Here is a 21,168-nt window from a genome sequence, read left to right on the forward strand (position 1 = left end):
ATTATAGCCCCTACCAGTCTGGAATCACTTCCTACATCTGGTATTAGAATCAGGTTCTTGGGGAATGGAGGATGCGTCCCTTCTACTGCTTTCAATCTGCACATCTGGAGCTTTGGAGGACCTTGAGAGGTCCTGAAATGGCTCTTGTGTACATGTGTACTGAGAGCAGGAACAGATGTATGAGGATTTCATTAGTGAAGGTCATTTTCTTGGTGGGTGGTTTTGGTGGTTATGGGCCCCCTAGAAGGCTTGGGCCCCGGGCTTCTGCCCAAACTGCCTCTTTTGTTATCCACTACTGCACCTATGGAACATACTTCTGGCTGCAGGTGTGCTTATGTGGATGTGCTGGCTGGTATTACACAGGGCATTGAGCTTTGTGACTGGATTGTGTACTTCCGCGCATGTACCCAAGTCTTAACACCTGAAGTTTGCGCTCACTGGACAGTTAGCCAGAGCACTTGTGTATATGCGTCAAATTTCTGAAATCAGAATTTTGTGTTCACTAGTATTCCACAGGGCAGTGATCTTTAGCAGCCATAGTGCATAGAGGAGCTGGGCGCATGCGCACAACCGATGCTACAGATTTCAGTAGGGAGGACAGATGCAAAATTTTTGATAATTTGGAGGAACCACTAGGCGAGGGGAAGATGAATCAGCTGCCGGAGCTATCATAGTTAGGTGTGTTAGTAGCTCCTGACAGGTTCCCTATATTCAATGAGATACATGTCCTAAAGAATCCACGGAATATCTCAGCTACCTCTGCATTCTATAGTGAATCATTTGACCTCCTGGCCGGTGCCTTTCAGGTGTGTCACCCTAATTCGAGTCATGCCATACTAGTAATTGTACTTTTCCAGCCTGATTGGTTGGCATCCCCTCCTGCGTGCCAGCACCGGCTGCCAGAATGCTCCAGGATAAAATTGCATCCTCCTGTCTGCAATGTTTTTTTTTTTTTATCCCAGTGAATTGCTGCGGGGAACACAGTCTGAGGAATTCGCTGGGAGACCGTGTAACTGTTTTCCAAGGCAGTTCATTGCGACCACAGGCACACCGCAATTTAATAGGGTTTGTATTCGACAATTAACACAATAACACATTCACAAAAACTTCAGGGCTGGGTCGTCCCTGCTACAAACTGGTAACACAGCCAGAGTATATAGCAAGGGGGGCAGCAACACGTATATATGTATATTTATAGTCTATAGAACTATAGTGGTTGTGGAGTTAGCAGATGGATATAGTATTACTGCCCCTTTAAATTCCTAAAGGCATTGTGCTTTATAGTCCCCAGGTAGGAGTGCCATACAATGCAATGAGCTGCTTAAAAACCAGCATATACAGGCAATCCCCGGGTTACATACAAGATAGGGTCTGGCGGTTTGTTCTCAAGTTGAATTTGTATGTAAGTCGAAACTGTATATTTTATAATTGTAGATCCAGACAAAAAAAAATTTTGGTCCCAGTGACAATTGGAATTTTAAAATTTTTTGCTGTAATGGGACCAAGGATTATCAATAAACCTTCATTACAGACACCTTACAGCTGATCATTGCAGTCTGGGACTATAGGAAAGCATTCAGAAAGCTTCATCAGAGACCAGAGAGGTCTGTCTGTAACTATGGGTTGTCTGTAAGTCGGGTGTCCTTAAGTAGGGGACTGCCTGTAGTTACCTGTTAATACCTTCATAATACATGTACTAAAATGGGCACTAAGTTCTACAAGCAAACTGGGTGCAAGACACAGACACGTCTTTCCAATTGCCCTTAACTTTGATAATTAAAGTGCCATATTTTTGACTTACTGGCAGCTTTCTGCAGAAGTCAGCAGTAAGTTTATTTCAGCAATGGGATCCCATCATAGAGCTTTGATGTACAAGAGGAGCCTAGAAGCAAATGTTCAATGTCTCTGCAGTGCCCCCGCAGGAGAAATGATGCATTACAGTGTACCCTATCATTTGTGGATGATGGGTTCTCCTAAAAGTGAAACAATCTTCATTACATAAACTACTATTTAATGGATCCTTACAGAAAACCTCAAAAAGAACGAAGATGCTATTGCCCTGCTCATGTTCCCGATTCCTGCATCGGATCATTGCTTCCAGTTTTGGACTGCTGTGTCCGGATAGTTCTGGGGGGGTCAAAGGGTGCGGTTTAGCCAATTTTCAGCCTCTGCAGACCATGGGGCGTCACTTGTGAGGATAGAGTAAGTGACATCCCATGGTCCGAAGAGACAAGGGATTGGGGAAACCGGCCCTTCTCCGCCTAATTTAGCCAAACGATAGATTTATGGGAAATTATGATATTGAATATTCGGAAGGCATCCTTAGCCAATACCGGGTAGTTTTTGTCTCAACCTGTCAATCTTAATTGGACCAATCTAATTGGCTCTTTGGCTGTCAGGTTTTTTTTTGTCTAATTACATTTCCTAATCATTTTCATCATTTATGACAGACAGTGACTAATGTCATTTACATTACAAATAAGATATCAAATTAATTGAACCCTCCTAAAAGAAAACAAGGGCCACATATAATCTGGATGCTAATGACATAGGAGGACATGTGAAGATATCACCGCACACACCCACCATGGTATGAGGTCATGGATGCTTCCAGAACAGGATATTCCCAGCACAGGGATTCAGATGTACAGGCAGTCCCCGGGTTACGTACAAGATAGGGTCTGGAGGTTTGTTCTTAAGTTGAATTTGTATGTAAGTTGAAACTGTATATTTTATAATTGTAGATCCAGACAAAAAATTTTTTGTCCCCAGTCACAATTGGAGTTTAAACATTTTTTGCTGTAATGGGACCAAGGATTATCAATAAAGCTTCATTACAGACACCTTACAGCTGATTATTGCAGTCTGGGGCTATAGTAAAGCATTCAGGAAACTTCACCAGAGGTCAGAGGGGTCTGTCTGTAACTATGGGTTGTCTGTAAGTCGGGTGTCCTTAAGTAGGGGACTGCCTGTATTCAATAGAACCGGTCACTTTTTGGATAACTAAGAAGCAAAGTCTCAAAAAACATTTTATAATTTCCCTAAAATACCATAAATAGTTTCTCTTATAGACCCCTGGGGCAACAGGATACATCGATCTGGTTCTATAAATGTCTAAAATTTGATACAAACTTTCCCTGTAGGAGAGATTGCCAAGAGTTACATAAAAATACTGTATATACATTTATGTAACAAAATTCCACCAATGATGTGGCGTTATTTTCTGCCACCCAGGACTTAGCTCATGACCTCAGGCTAGTTTCTCATTCCGTTGCTTGCTAACAATTACGGAAGGGAATGGGGTTTTCCACCAATTCTGGAAATTAGGGATGGGACAAGGGTAAACAAAAATAAAGTGTGCTTATCCTGTTCGGACATCACTTCCACCATATGTTCACAGATCATCTTAGTGTAGGCAGCCACCAGACTTGTTGCAGTCTTAGGGCGCCCCATTCACATAGAAGAAGCAATGTCACCGTGGCTCGTTGAGGCCACTGATTTGCCATAGCATGTCCAGCACCACCAAATGTGTTGATAATCAGGCAACATAAGCTGGAACTGGTAGAACCCCCCCCCCCCCCATTGGGGCACATTTACTTACCCGTCCCGACGCGATCCCCAAGGTGCGTTGTCTGACGAGGATTCGGAGCTGCCGCGATTCACTAAGATCGTGCGTCCAATTTCCTGTACGTGTCGCTTCCCCGCTGAGGTCGGTCGGAGTTCACCTTCTTCTTCCCGCTGCATGTAAGTGCATGGCTTGCGGCACAATTTTGAATGTTAAATCCCACGCGTTGTCGGAATCCGTCTGATCGTCCGACGGCCCGCCCCCAATTTGTGCTGCCAAAAGCTGGTGCCGATGCGCCGAAATCCGATCGGGTGGGACAAAAAGCCCTTCTAAAAGCGGTACACATCGGAAATCGTCGGATATTCTGACGATCGTCGACCCTTAGTAAATGAGCCCCATTGGGTTTTTCCGAAAGTCCTGGAAAGTCGTTGACAGTTTTCAAGATGCTACGGGGATTGAACTATGGGTCTCCTCTCTTCGAAGTAAACAACTGCATAGTCTACCCTATAATATATGTACATATAGATGAGGCTCTGGGAAATTGCTATCTACCGATGATCACTGCCGACAGATGAGTAACCAATTATAAAACAAAACCACATGGTCATCTCCGCATGGACTATATGGACATACCATGAATCCCAAACAATTAACCCCTCTTGTAATGCACCCTTCCCCCATTAACAACGCATCTCTCCATGTCCATTACCAAAGGGTTCCAACAAGACATTCTCAGATGGTTCCAACTATGCAAATATGTGGTCTGCAAAAAAACATTGATGACCAGCGTGATCCTGTATAGTGACATTATGACCTCACAGCTGGATAATAAGGGATGGACTGATGCGATACCAAAACACTAAAGCACAAGACAAATTCTTACAGGGTCTGTAAACTGAAGGTGCATGGTCTAAAACCAAGTACAATATGTGTGTAGCCATTATGAGTTCATTTCCATGGTTTTTTCACCATGGAGCATTGCCATGAAAACCAAACCCAGAATATCTTAGGCAAACATTAAAAAAAATTAACAAAATGATTAAATTAATTGCAACTTTTCCTAAAAATGATTCAAAATGAGAAAAGTCATTTCGATACGGAACGGATGCGATATGACTGTCCAAATTTTTTTATTTCATAGAGCCCAGATTTTTTGAGCCCAAGTTGCAATGAAATGGGAAAAGTCACAAACCCCAAGCAGGTAAAAAGTTTCAGGACCTGGAGATAAGGTGACCAGGAACCCAGAGGAATGGGTGGATGGCTTTAAGAAGTCATCCTGATGACCTAATATAATGGATTGTTCCAGGAAATACCTTTGAAAAGAGGTCCACCTACCCATCCAAGGTCCCTGACCTCAGCCTGTAGCACTCAGTCCTGGTTTGCCATCCTCGGTCTTGGAACTAAACAAGGGTTGTGGCCTTTTATGGTTTTTAGAGGGTTTAGTTTATGGGGGGCCTTTGCTAACCCCTCCAAGGTTCATGGCCAAGACCAATGAGAAATGGAGAATTCTTCCGGCAACATGTTAGAAGTTCAACTACAAGTCCATGTGCATCATCCAATACATGTTTATTTGCTACAACTAAGGGTCAGTTTTGGGCTTGAACTTTTGGTGATCCTCTTCTTTCTTATAGGTATTGGCCAGGAACCGGGGAGTGGTAGGCAAAGGACCCCCAAAGTCATTGTATGTTCTTGGACTTGCTATCTCCAGGCAGTGGCAGCCATCGCTATACGTGACAAGACGAGGTTCACCGTAGCGAGGAAGGGTGAGCTGTAGCGGTGTTACTCTTGCCATACTCCAAAGCCAATGATACCAGGTCTTGGTCCATCAATCTAGAGATCGGAAACAGTGTCCCGGCCAAGGGCATCTGCTTTACGTGATGTGACAAGAGGATGACCTGTCTCCAGGCAGGTTCTGGCGGTTCTCCAGGCCTTGGTCTGGCGGATCGGGTCCTTGTCTCCATACCTAAGGTTTCTGGAAAAAAAAGATTGGATGCATCTCTGAAAGAGAAGAACAATCAGAACTTATGATCTGGACCAAATTTATGCAAATTTTGGGAAATTTGCTCATTTCAAATAGTTACCTCTGTCCCTATACGTGTCAGCTTTCTATATAGACTATGAGATAGTAGCAATACAATAATGTTCAACCATCTCCATCTTCAGAAGCATTGGAGAACCTCTCAGATAGTCAAGTGACCCCCGTGGACAATGATGTGGCCATCTTTGTGTTGATAACCTTGCTCTAATATTACTGATTACACAGGAAGTGATAGTCAAAATATTCTGGGGCGTAAGGTCACCCTTTCATTATCCCTAAATGCCTGCAACCTATTTCCCCCCTGGTGAACAAATACTTGGCAGCTATAATTATGGGGCACTTTAATGCAGGAGCAATTTAGCAGTTTACCCTTCGAGCGCTGGCGTTGGCTGCAGTCACATTTGTTTTCCAGGTGAGATGTGGAGGATGCAATAGTCTTTATATCATTGTATAAAATAGCGGTAACTACTAAATCTATCGGGTAGGTGGTCACTCATGGGATCTGAGTAAGCTTGAAGACCCCTCCATTGCATTGGGGGACAGCAGTACCATACATTTCCAGATTATTGGGGGAAAGGCAGTGTATGGATTTTGCCAGGGGGGGCGGGGGGAGAGGGCGTGCACATTTGGCTGAAATTCTTAACAATCAGATACAAGCAGGGATATAAGTTTGCACCAGGTTTCTGCTTTTTGAATTCCCCAGAAAGTAAAAAATTGCTTTTACCCCTACTTTTTTGGTTGATAATATTATCCCTTTAAGGAAATCTATCACCAGGATGAAGGATTGTAAACCAAGCACACTGACATACTGGTGTGTGCCCCCTCTAGCAGAAGCTGCTCTTCTTGTAGCTTCATATGCCTTTGATTTTAACCCCTTAAGGACGCAGCCATTTTGTAGCTTAAGGCTCAGCCCGATTTTTTGGATTCTGACCTGCGTCTCTTTATACGGTTATAACTTTTGAACACTGTTACTTATCAAAGCGATTCTGAGATTGTTTTTTCCCCACATGTTGTACTTAATTTTAGTGGTAAATTTTGGCAGATAAGTTTTGCGTTTATTTACAAAAAAAAGAAAATATGATAAATTTTTGGAAAAATTTGCCATTTTCGAAATTCAAAATCATTGCGTTTTCAGGCAGATCGATTTACCACCTAAATAAGTTGCTGAATAACATTTCCCATTTGTCTACTTTACATTTTCATAATTTCTGAAATATCTGGATAATTTATTTTGATGTCACGCGGCTTGCAAATAGAATATCGCTTTTCCGGATTTTCAGAATTGACTATTTTGGGGATAAATACAGTTTTGAATGAAATTTTACATATTTAGCATCAAAACCCCCTATATAACCAACCCATTTTCAAATCTGCACCCCTCAAACTATCAGAAACAGCTTTTACGAAGATTGTTAACCCCTTGAGATCTTCATAGTAATTGAATCAAAATGGAGGTGAAATTTAGAATGGTCATATTGTTCCCTTATACGTTCATTTAGCCCTAAAATTTACACATTTCCAAAAGATAAAAAGAGAAAACCCACCATACAATTTGTTCTGCAATTTCTCCTGAGTACAAAGACCCCCCACATGTGGCTGTGACTTGTGTTATGGGGGCACAGCGAGGTGCAGAAGGGAAGGAGGGCGCTGCAGCTGCCAGGATTTTAGTTTCCTCATTGGCCCCTTTTGAAGGCTATAAAATTTTCGCTTTTTCGTTATTGGGGCCATGTGACGGCATTTTTTTTGCGGGATGAGATGCTTTTTCCAATGTTACCATTTTGGGGTTTGTATCACCTATTGTTGAAAATTTAGGAACTTTTTTTGAGGACAGGAGTAGAAAAGCATCAATTCTGTACTGGATTTTTTACTTCTTTTTTTTTTGGTGTTCACCGTATAGACTAATAATCATGTTATCTTTATTCTATGGGTTGATACGATTACGGGGATACCAGACATGAATATATTTTCTTACGTTTTACTAAATTTGTCAAACAAAACCCTAATGTGGGAAAAAATCTATCATTTATGTATTGCCGTCTTCCAAGTGGCATAACATTGTTACTTTTTTGGCTACGGAGCTGGTTGATGGCTTGTTTTTTGCGGGACATGTTGTTCTTTGCACCAGTATCATGTTGCAGTACATATGGTTTTTTGATCACATTTTATAGCATTTTTTGTGGGATTGAAAAGGTAAAAATCATAATTTTTGGAGGGTTTATAACAGTTTTTTTTTTACGGCGTTTATCGTGCGGGTTCAATAATGATTTACTTTTATTCTACGGGTTGTTACGGACGCGGTGATACTATATATGTGGGGTTTGTCTTATGATTTAGACTTTTTTTTTGAGTTATATGTCTCTTTATATGTTTTGGGGGTTTGGGGCATTTTTAGTGATTTATGACTTTATTTTTTTATTGAATAACTTTTTTTTTTACTTTTTCACTTTTTCCACCATGGGACATGAAGAAGCAATCATCTGATTGCTTCTTCATGCTAATATTCTGCAATACTGATGTATTGCAGAGTATTATCAGTGTCAGCCTATACACTTGCATAGGCTGGCACTGTGCCAGTAAGATGACGTCACAGACGCCATCTTACTGGCAGTTCTTGCAGGTAACTCTGGGGTCCAGATCGGACCCCAGAGTTACTATAGCAACGATCGTCGCACCCCGAAAACGGTTCGGGGGGGCCGATCGTGGGGGAAAGGCCCCCCAGATACATGTTAGATGCCGCGGTCGCGCTGACCGCGGCATTTAACGGGTTAAGCACCCGCGATCGGAGACAACTCCGATCGCGGGTGTTACACTGGGGTGCCGGCTATCAGTCACAGCCGGCACCCCGTCTTTCCCGATGCCGGTTCGGCTCAGATCTTGAGCTGAACCGGCATCAGCTCAGCGTCCGATATATCGGACGCTGAGCGCTAAGTCACTGCGCTCAGCGTCCGATATATCGGACGCTGAGCGTTAAGAGGTTAAGAAAACAAGGTTTTAAAAATGATGCAGATGAGCCTTCGGGGCTCCAAGCTCCATTGACATCTATAGAGTCTGGAGACCCGGGGGCTCATTTGCATAATTTGTGAAACCTTTTTATTGTAAAAACAAGGGCATAAGAAGCTAAAAGAAAAGGTGAACCTGTCAGAGGGGGCACTCACCAGTATGTCAGTGTGCCTGGTTTACAATTCTTTATCCTGGTGATAGATTTCCTTTAATAATATAGTAAATACAAAATGTCCTCCTGATGGGATCTTTATTGATCAACTGTGATCTATCTGGAAACCTCGCAGTAGTTGATTCTTTGGGGGTCATTTACTAAGGGCCCGATTTGCGTTTTCCCGACGTGTTACCCGAATATTTCCGATTTGCGGCGATTTTACCTGAATTGCCCCGGGATTTTGGCGCAGGCGATCGGATTGTGGCGCATCGGCGCTGGCATGCACGCGATGGAAATCGGGGGGCGTGGCCGAGCGAAAACCCAACGGATTCGGAAAAACCGCCGCATTTAAAAAAAAAAATGTGTCGCGAAAATAGCGCTTACCTTCATCCAGGATAGGCCGGTGAATTTCAGGGCATTTCGGCGCGCCTCCGGGAACTTCAGCGCAGCAGCGCCACCTGGTGGACGGCGGAGGAACTACCTTCATAAATCCCGTCCGGACCCGAATCCACCGCAGAGAACGCACCGCTGGATCGCGAATGGGCCGGGTAAGTAAATATGCCCCTTTATCTTTCTTACGGCACCCCCATAGGGGGACTTAAGTATTACACAATTTTCATCCATCCCAACGAGTGGTCTACATAATGCACAATGGGTTAGGTCCTCCAGATCTACAGATTTGCTACTACACATTGTTACCATATATAAAAAAAACACACTAGGGACTTGTCCAACAGGGGAAGTTAAAGGTCCAGTCTAGTCCAGTTAGATATTCTTTCACCTTATTTTTTGGAATACATAATAAAAGTTAATGCAATAATGTTGCAAATATTGTAGCAAAAACTTTAAAAAATGTCTCAAAAATGTAACTCGCTGAAAACATGTTTCAATGGAAAAGTAGAAAATCTACAACATAAAAATGTGTCATTCGTATCTAAAGAAAGAAAACTCCCCTTTAATTGTTAAACAATTTATCCCAAGGGAAGAAGGTGATTTGTCCTGATGGATGGATCACTCAGTGACAGGAGGAGCACCCTGTGACTTACCTCTGACACCATCACTTTATCTCCATCTGGTGCTTACAGTCATGTCCCTCTTAATGAACGAGTCTTGTTTGTTAAGATTTCGTTAGATGAAGTTGCTTTTGTACATGTGTCTCCCTAACAACCCTTCCTTCACCTGATGAAAAACTATGAGAGCTGCCTATTACAATTTATCCCTTAATTGCTATTTTTTAGCAGTTTTTCCCTGTGCAGACTCTATATCTAATAGTACAAAAGAAAAAGTGTTTTTGTGATGCACACTATCCCCTATAGGAGCTGCCAAACAGTCACAGATGGATCCCACATCTAGCAATTAGTAAAAATAAAACAGTCTGACCGGAGCTCCTTGTGTGTCCTTTTATATATCCTTTGATAAATCGATGATTTCACTCCTTTCCCAACTATGTTCCAAATTCTTCAGTACACTTCCACACAAACGGTATTTGGATGGGAATAGATCGCTATTCAGACGGTTTTAAGCTGCGTTTTCTTGCATCCTTTAGCCAAATAGTGTACAGCTACTATAGAAGAGATTAAGCAGCAGATAGGGTAGTATGTTCAAAGAAGAAGCCGTGGTAGCGAAACCCTGGGTCGGGCGAACTAGCGAGTCTGGCGTCCACATGGTGGATTTTATATGCGCATGTTTTTATTCTATTTTGTGAGTATGTTTTAATAAAATAAACTCCATATATTTGAACATACTACCCTATCTGCTGCTTAATCTCTTCTATAGTAGCTGTACACTATTTGGCTAAAGGATGCAAGAAAACGCAGCTTAAAACCGTCTGAATAGCGATTTATTCCCATCCAAATACCGTTTGTGTGGAAGTGTACTGAAGAATTTGGAACATAGTTGGGAAAGGAGTGAAATCATCGATTTATCAAAGGATATATCAAAGGACACACAAGGAGCTCCGGTCAGACTGTTTTATTTCTATATCTAATCCTCAGTTTTCTCGGAGATGGTGTGTGGAGACTGGCTATATGACGTCTCCCATACACTGCATAGACAAACAGGAGATTATGATTCCTAACTCTTGCTTAAAGAGTAATGTGTGTGTGTGTGTGTATGTGTGTGTGTATTTGTGTATGTGTGTGTATGTATGTGTGTATGTATGTGGGTGTGTGTATGTGTGTGTGTATGTGTGTGTGTGTATGTGTGTGTGTATGTATGTGGGTGTGTGTATGTGTGTGTGTATGTGTGTGTGTGTATGTGTGTGTGTATGTATGTGTGTGTGTATGTATGTGTGTGTATGTATGTGTAAGTATGTATGTGTGTGTATGTGTATATGTGTGAGTGTATGTGTGAGGGTGTGTGTATGTTTTGTGTGTGTGTGTATGTATGTGTATATGTGTGTGTGTATGTGTGTGTATGTTGTGTGTGTATGTATGTGCATATGTGTGTGTATGTATGTGTATGTGTGTGTATGTATGTGTGTATGTGTGTGTGTATGTTGTGTGTGTATATGTATGTGTAAATGTGTGTATGTGCGTGTATATGTGTGTGTGTATGTGTGTGTATGTATGTGTGTATGTATGTGCATATGTGTGTGTATGTATGTGCATATGTGTGTGTATGTATGTGTATGTGTGTGTATGTATGTGTGTATGTGTGTGTGTATGTTGTGTGTGTATATGTATGTGTAAATGTGTGTATGTGCGTGTATATGTGTGTGTGTATGTGCGTGTATATGTGTGTGTGTATGTGTGTGTGTGTGTATGTATGTGTGTATATATGTGTGTGTGTGTGTGGGGTGGGGGGGGGGTGAGCATTTTTCTATTACTTTTCAATAAGAAATTCAGCTTATTTTAAAAGGAAACAAACTGCAATGTGCCCCTAAGTTACAATGTTACTTCTTCATTGCTATGGCAATTCTATTTACAGCATTGTAGATGCTGTTTGTTACACAGCTGTCAGTGTTAACCCTTTCCGCTCTCTCCGTTGCTGTACTACGCTAGGAGCAGTGTTTTTATAGATCAAGCTGAAAGGAAAGGGGTTAATCCTCCCATCTCAGAGCTGTTTAGCCACACACAGGAAGATTAGATGTGAGCTCATTCAGCCTCCTTAGACTCACACTATAGAGGCTGGAATATGCATCTCAATGGGGGGAGCTTGCCACATCCCCCCACACACAAGATAAAAATTACCTCAAATGACAGCTACACTGTAAGTATCAGTAGCACTGTACAAGGCATATTAGAAAAGCACAAAATGTACAATAAAAACTTACTACTAGCTGCAGCAGCGTTGTGTCTTAATCTCTTTCTCTCCTCTGTACTATCCTCCCTATGTCTGTCTCTACAATCGCACAATATGTGGTGGCTTTAGGAACATATGATGTGTTAAAGGGATTGGCCAGGAATATTTGATCCCCTGGCTGCTTGGGCTGATCAGCTGATGATGCACATTCTCTGTATGGAGGCTCGGAGAGGAGATAATGGAGTGGTATGGGAGCCTGGGTATAATGATGGGGTCTATAATCACTTCCTGATATTTGCTCAGATGGTCCGAAATCTGTTGTCTATTGATAAATCATTAGTTCTGTGTCAGTGACGGACACCAGACATGTCTCCTCTCATCCGCAAATGCACAATCCTCCAATTTCCACTTGACAAATGTTTGCAATTTCCCCATGTCGGCCTGTGCCTGGAGACGGATACCCTGCCGCATGCTATACCAATCAGTCCAGGGCGTGCGGTGAGTCTGGGGGGGCTGGGCAGGGGGCTCAGTGTTGCCTGTGGCTTCTCCACTACTAATTTTAATAAACGATTAAGTCTGTAGAACTGGAGAGTCGATGTAATGAGCGGAGATGTAGACCCGGCTATTGTGCGCAGGATTAATGGGATCCGATTTCCATTGCTGAACTTAACCTTTTAATGACTGCGAGTGAATGATGGTGACTTATTAGATGTGGGTGGTCAGCGCTGACGTAGGGGGCTGGTGAGTAAAGATTAGCAGGATGGAATAATCATTACTAAATCGCATCGTGTTTGGAACCCACATCAGTTGTCACTTTTTGGTTTCTTATGATGGATGAGCATGGACTGTGTAGGTAGGTCCAGCCTTTGTCTATATGAGTCTTCTGAGATCCCACCAGATCAGAACTGGACCTTCAGAGCCGAGCTTTCCGTCACACTGCACCCATAATGGGACATAGTACATCTATGGAATCTGAGCCAAACCTTGTATCACACTGTAGCCCCAATAGGTTGCCCAGCAGTGTATACAATGTGAACATAAAGGGGCACATTTACTCACCCAATCCCTGCGTGATGCCCGAGGTGCATTGTCCGACGAGGATGAAGTCTGCTGCGATTCATCAAGATCGTGCACCCGATATCCTGCATGTGACGCTTCCCCGCTCAGGTCTGCCGGAGTTCACCTTCTTCATCCCGGTGTATGTGAGTGCATGTCTTGCAACACAATTTGACTTGTTAAATCCCGCACGTTGTCCGAATCCGTCGAATCTGTAGTCCGAATCCCGCCCCCTGATTTGTGTCGCATGAAAGCCGGCGCTGATGTGGCAAAATCCGATTGCGTGTGCCAAAATCCTCTGCTGAATGCGGCGTGGATCGGAAATTGTCGGACTATCCGACCAAAGTGAGGCCACAGGACCCTTAGTAGATGAGCCCCAATGTATATGGTGGCCGTATGAGTGGCACCTAGCATATGCCTACCGTAGATATGCATTGTGCTTGGAATGGTATAATGTGTATACACAGGGGTGACTCTAAAAAAAAGAGCATGCTCAAACTTTTGCCGGAAGTACGTTCCCTCTACACGGTTCCCTATAGAAAGGGGAGCAGTGAGGAGCGCTCATCCCTTCCCTTCTCCAGTCGGTGGTATGCTACGCCCTAGTTGCACCCCAGGCGTAGTGAAAATGTAGCCCCGTCCAATGAGCTGAGAGATAACACTTGGAGCTTTGACGCTCGTCAGACGGCTTGGCTTGGTGTTCGGCTCACCCCATGTCGTTAACACAACGGTTCCCAAAGGTTCAAGCCAATGTGCATGAATTGAAAAGCAGAGGCGTCTTAGTATTTAAAGGGTAACACCCATGAAAGGTACCAGCACTGATCGCTACTGTTACTGGTGGGAGTAAGCGTTCAGGTTTGGGCTCAGTACTCAAACTTGAACTGGTCCATTTATTACTACTTATAAGGACTTGTAGATGCCAGTGTGCCGAACACTAATTTGAACGTGTTTACTCATCGCTACTTATAAGGGCTTCTAGACTCACAGTATTCGGCCCGTTTGCCATTGCTGTCTGGCATCGGCAGGTAAGTGACTGATCACATGGGTAAGAATAGGATCTGCCCTATCTTTTGTGGTGTGGGCAATCAGCACGTTCCCAGTGAAGGGGTCCATAGTGCCTCAGGGTGCATAGACATACCCAATCCGTCAATAGTGCAGTGTATTATACACAGTTTGTGCAGATAGCTCACAGCCAAAGTACACGGTTGACATCATGAGACCTCATCGGGAGTCAATTACTAATTAGAACTTCCCTTCACCATATAAGGATATTAAAAAATGTAAAAAAGTTTCAAAAATTTGCCTGGTGCAAATTAAGACCAGAAGGGGATGATCCAAGTTTGATAAATGTGGTCCAAATTATGACAAAAAAGACTTTAAGAACATGGGATTGGAAAGTTCCCCCTTAGGATTGATGTCCACTGCCTCTGTATGTTGTCATTGAACCCTATAAACAATCTTCGTCGTACCACCCTCATTATATCTATATCTAGACCTGAGCCCGGTGCTGAGAACGGCCCGAAGAGAATGGGTTACGGTTACAGTATACCCTCATGAGAAGATTAAGATTATACATGAGTCTATGAGGCTTTTGTGAGGGGCTGCTCAGGTATCGGGTACATTGGCCGCCTCCAAAAAGACTGAATCCATTGTTAATCTGACACAAAAATTAAGCGCTTTTGTCCCGTTGCGTTCAGACAGCAGATAAAGCCATGCTAAGCTACAGTGTTTTAATCGTGTATTTTATAGGGACGCTTTGGGATTTTGCCTTTTGTTCTTCATATTCAGGATCATTGAATCGTGGAAACCTTAGACGGCCGAGCTCTGAGCGTCTTACACCGCTGAAACCCATACCTCCAGGACGTGTAATGCAAAATTGTCCATTGTCCTGGCTTTGAAGTCACCTGATTCCAGTGTTGTTCACATGTAGGATGACACAATCCAGGACTTCAGGAAGCCATTGGGAACGTGGGTGACATTTCCTGACCTTGCATAGTCTCTGCTCCTGAAAAAGGGCTATTGAACCTTTCCACTGGGCCAGCTCTCCAAAGGGAAGCAGCGGAGGAATTCACGCTCTCTTCTCTGTTTCTGGGCATTATTTCAGGTTTGAATGGAAGCTGCCAAGCTATTATTCTATTGCTACTGAAACAAAATAAGGTGGACAAAGAGAATGCCAGGAGAGGGGAGGGGGCGAGGAGCTGGCTGCCCTCGAAACAGGTGTAGCCAAGATGGCCGCCACTTTCCCACACGTATCACTGAAGCTTCCAAATGGCCTCCAAGGATAAGCCATTATGTCACCTGGGACTGAATGTCTGCCAGGAGGAAGCTAAAGAAGCCCTCACTTGTTGATGCAGGAGGGGGCTGTTTTCCCATATTTTTTTATATTGATGTAACTGCTTGTGCCATCATCTCAAGGTCATGTCTGAAAACTTCAGTCTCGGAGTGGTGGACTTTTTTTCAACTTTGTTGTTATTATTTTTTGGACTGATAAGACTATGATGTTTAAGGCACCTTAGCCTACTTGCTTCATGTCCAGTATGGAGAATTGGACCATGGGCTCATCAGTGGTGATGATGCTGAGGACCCACCCTCCATCCACAATGAATCTATGCATCTCTTCATCTACTTGAGCCTCAGTTGACTGTGCCACAAGTTCCAGATTAGATTATCTTCTCCTGGTCCATCACGGTAGCAGTCTGGGTCCACTGAAGGATCATCTGGTACTCTTATGAGCCATTAAGATCCTCAAGACTGTAGAGCCACTCATATGTATAGAGAAAAATGCCTGCCTTATCATGAGCCTTGGGGAACATAGAGCTGGACTTAGCAGATGTACTCTAAAATGAATAATCTAAGAAGACCCATATCATAACTATAGAAGACCTCAATTAAGAGAACTTCAAAACTTTATCCAGAAGTTCTAACTTGCCCCATTTTAGGACCTCCATCTAGTAACCAGAGAAAAGAGTATCTATAGGAGCACATCTCATAACTGGTTATCATAGCCTCTGAGATCCTGGTTTCCACCATCGTATTTGTCTTCTGTCTATTCTTACGGTGAGCATTCATCATGCTCATGATTTTGCAGCTATGTCTAGTAATGTCCTGTCCTGATTATTTGTCAGCTACTACATCGCTGACAGATGCAAATGACTGGGCAGCAAACCCTTGTGTCACATGGGAGCAATTATCCCATAAAGAAGCCTCATGCATCATTATTACAACTTCTAGACCGCTGCGTCTGGGTGTCCCCACTTGTCTAAGTAGGAAGTGAGTAGAGCAGAGGCTGAGTGACATCACTGTAGCACTCATGTGACAGCATTATACAAGGGTCTGACATCTGCATCAGAGTTTGTGGTTTTAACCCCTCGGCCATCGGTATGGAGTATTACCTAATGCATTGACTTTTTATTCAGTGGTTGGCCGCAACAGGTCAACCATCACATCCCACCACATGGAATGGAGATCTAATTATGGTGTAAAAATTAATGGGGATGAACATAGATATTTCTAATGATCCCTACTGATGTATAGGCCTGTGACCTTAACGAGGTGGTTCTACCATCAACATATACAAAGGGCATCCTCTACACCTAGAGAAGAAGAGGTTCTACCATCACCATAGACAGGGGGCATCCTCTACACCTAGAGGAGAGGAGGTTCTACCATGACCTTAGAGAGGGGACATCTTCTACATCTAGAGGAGAGGCAGGTCTACCATTTCCATAGACAGGGGGCATCCTCTACACCTAGAGGAGAGGAGGTTCTACCATCACCATAGACAGGGGGCATCCTCTGCACCTAGAGGAGAGGAGGTTCTACCATCATCATAGACAGGGGACATCCTCTACACCTAGAGGAGAGGAGGCTCTACCATCACCATAGACAGGGGACATCCTCTACACCTAGAGGAGAGGAGGTTCTACCATCACCATAGACAGGGGGCATCCTCTACACCTAAAGGAGAGGAGGTTCTAACATCACCATAGACAGGGTGCATCCTCTACACCTAGAGGAGAGGAGGTTCTACCATCACCATAGACAGGGGACATCCTCTACACCTAGAGGAGAGGTGGTTCTACCATCACCATAGACAGGGGGCATCCTCTACACCTAGAGGAGAGGAGGTTCTACCATCACCATAGACAGAGGGTATCCTCTACACCTAGAGGAGAGGAGGTTCTACCATCACCATAGACAGGGGGCATCCTCTATACCTAGAGGAGAGGGGATTCTACCATCACCATAGACAGGGGGCATCCTCTACACCTAGAGGAGAGGGGATTCTACCATCACCATAGACAGGGGGCATCCTCTACACCTAGAGGAGAGGGGATTCTACCATCACCATACACAGGGGGCATCCTCTACACCTAGAGGAGAGGAGGTTCAATAATCACCATAGACAGGGGGCATCCTCTACACCTAGAGGAGAGGGGATTCTACCATCACCATAGACAGGGGGTATCCTCTACACCTAGAGGAGAGGAGGTTCTACCATCACCATAGACAGGGGGAATCCTCTACACCTAGAGGAGAGGAGGTCCTACCATCACTATAGACAGGGGGCATCCTCTACACCTAGAGGAGAGGAGGTTCTACCATAACCATAGACAGGGGACATCCTCTACACCTAGAGGAGAGGCGGTTCTACCATCACCATAGACAGGGGGCATCCTCTTCACCTAGAGGAGAGGTGGTTCTACCATCACCATAGACAGGGGGCATCCTCTACACCTAGAGGAGAGGAGGTTCTACCATAACCATAGACAGGGGGCATCCTCTTTACCTAGAGGAGAGGAGGTCCTACCATCACTATAGACAGGGGGCATCCTCTACACCTAGAGGAGAGGAGGTTCTACCATCACCATAGACAGGGGACATCCTCTACACCTAGAGGAGAGGCGGTTCTACCATCACCATAGACAGGGGGCATCCTCTTCACCTAGAGGAGAGGTGGTTCTACCATCACCATAGACAGGGGGCATCCTCTACACCTAGAGGAGAGGAGGTTCTACCATCACCATAGACAGGGGGCATCCTCTTCACCTAGAGGAGAGGTGGTTCTACCATCACCATAGACAGGGGGCATCCTCTACACCTAGAGGAGAGGAGGTTCTACCATCACCATAGACAGGGGGCATCCTCTATACCTAGAGGAGAGGAGGTCCTACCATCACTATAGACAGGGGGCATCCTCTACACCTAGAGGAGAGGAGGTTCTACCATCACCATAGACAGGGGACATCCTCTACACCTAGAGGAGAGGAGGTTCCATAATCACCATAGACAGGGGGCATCCTCTACACCTAGAGGAGAGGAGGTTCTACCATCACCATAGACAGGGGGCATCCTCTACACCTAGAGGAGAGGAGGTTCTACCATCACCATAGACAGGGGGCATCCTCTACACCTAGAGGAGAGGAGGTTCTACCATCACCATAGACAGGGGGCATCCTCTATACCTAGAGGAGAGGAGGTTCTACCATCACTATAGACAGGGGGCATCCTCTACACCTAGAGGAGAGGAGGTTCTACCATCACCATAGACAGGGGACATCCTCTACACCTAGAGGAGAGGCGGTTCTACCATCACCATAGACAGGGGGCATCCTCTTCACCTAGAGGAGAGGTGGTTCTACCATCACCATAGACAGGGGGCATCCTCTACACCTAGAGGAGAGGATATTCTACCATCACCATAGACAGGGGGCATCCTCTTCACCTAGAGGAGAGGTGGTTCTACCATCACCATAGACAGGGGGCATCCTCTACACCTAGAGGAGAGGAGGTTCTACCATCACCATAGACAGGGGGCATCCTCTATACCTAGAGGAGAGGAGGTCCTACCATCACTATAGACAGGGGGCATCCTCTACACCTAGAGGAGAGGAGGTTCTACCATCACCATAGACAGGGGACATCCTCTACACCTAGAGGAGAGGAGGTTCCATAATCACCATAGACAGGGGGCATCCTCTACACCTAGAGGAGAGGGGATTCTACCATCACCATAGACAGGGGGCATCCTCTACACCTAGAGGAGAGGGGATTCTACCATCACCATACACAGGGGGCATCCTCTACACCTAGAGGAGAGGAGGTTCCATAATCACCATAGACAGGGGGCATCCTCTACACCTAGAGGAGAGGGGATTCTACCATCACCATAGACAGGGGGTATCCTCTACACCTAGAGGAGAGGAGGTTCTACCATCACCATAGACAGGGGGAATCCTCTACACCTAGAGGAGAGGAGGTCCTACCATCACTATAGACAGGGGGCATCCTCTACACCTAGAGGAGAGGAGGTTCTACCATCACCATAGACAGGGGACATCCTCTACACCTAGAGGAGAGGCGGTTCTACCATCACCATAGACAGGGGGCATCCTCTTCACCTAGAGGAGAGGTGGTTCTACCATCACCATAGACAGGGGGCATCCTCTACACCTAGAGGAGAGGAGGTTCTACCATCACCATAGACAGGGGGCATCCTCTATACCTAGAGGAGAGGAGGTCCTACCATCACTATAGACAGGGGGCATCCTCTACACCTAGAGGAGAGGAGGTTCTACCATCACCATAGACAGGGGACATCCTCTACACCTAGAGGAGAGGCGGTTCTACCATCACCATAGACAGGGGGCATCCTCTTCACCTAGAGGAGAGGTGGTTCTACCATCACCATAGACAGGGGGCATCCTCTACACCTAGAGGAGAGGAGGTTCTACCATCACCATAGACAGGGGGCATCCTCTACACCTAGAGGAGAGAAGGTTCTACCATCATCATAGACAGGGGGCATCCTCTATACCTAGAGGAGAGGAGGTTCTACCATCACCATAGACAGGGGACATCCTCTACACCTAGAGGAGAGGAGGTTCTACCATCACCATAGACAGGAGGCATCCTCTACAACTTGAGGAGAGGCGGTTCTACCATCACCATAGACAGGGGGCATCCTCTACACCTAGAGGAGAGGAGGTTCTACCATCACCATAGACAGTGGGCATCCTCTACACCTAGGGGAGAGGAGGTTCTACCATCACCATAGACAGGGGGCATCCTCTACCACCTCAAGCAGGGATTTTTACTGTAAGAGCAGTGAGATTGTGGAACTATGTATATATCTTTCCGAAGAGACTTATTTGAAGCCTTGTAGCCTTAATCCAAAAACCGAAACAGGTTCCTAACAAACATGTGACATTTTTATTACTCTTTTTTGTAGCAGAGTTGTCCTTGGGCACCTGGACTATGTACTTTGATTGTGCTCCTACATTAAATAGTGTATTTTGCAAGATGTTCCAGAAATTTCTTAGTTGTTCATAAATTTAAATGTATTATATTTTTAATCTTGTTCTCTCCAATATCTGTTGTTGTAGAGAGTCATGAGATCCCTATACTGATTAGATGTTGTCGAATTGGATTTGTGTCCTTTGGGGGTCCATCCTTCATCAGGGTCTAGGAAATAGAGTAGACTCTGAGTTGGGTTGTCTTTTGCTGAACCACTAGAGCCTAGTAGGATCAATGATTCCCCTAGTACAACATTGGGCCTATCCAATACTGGATCTTCCCATCACAATTGGCGGGTTTTCACAATATTCATCTAATATCTTTGGATGATGTTGGAGGAGGAACTTTGGACAATCCAATGACCAAGGATTAGAATTTCATCATGTCTCCACCGCTCGTTTTGAAGAGTATTTACGATCTGTTTCTCCTTAAAAAAGGGACACCTGAGCCCTAAAACAAAGTATTTGTAATCTCCCAATAAAGTTGTGATTTTCTCAACCAATCTTTCGGACTTTGGGCTTCCCAACCTTTTGGACAATACAAATTCGGTACAAATTTTTGGCACAAATTGCTGCACAATTCTTCTCGGACCTTGGTCCTAGGTGTAGTCCTAGGTGTCACCTTCTCGCCCCCTCATCCATGATCCCCTCGAGGAAAAAGTCATGAACGAGGCGTTCTTCAACCATCCAAATGTCAAGTCATAGAAATATTCAAGACATTTCCCACCAGCTGGCCACAAAAACAGAAGGTATTACCAGCGAAAAACACCATTCTCTGCGCTTGTTTTTGTTTCACACTTTTGGCCTCTGGAAAAGTTTC

This window comes from Engystomops pustulosus, chromosome 6 (assembly GCF_040894005.1).
Source record: "Engystomops pustulosus chromosome 6, aEngPut4.maternal, whole genome shotgun sequence".
Classification (NCBI taxonomy): Eukaryota; Metazoa; Chordata; class Amphibia; order Anura; family Leptodactylidae; genus Engystomops; species Engystomops pustulosus.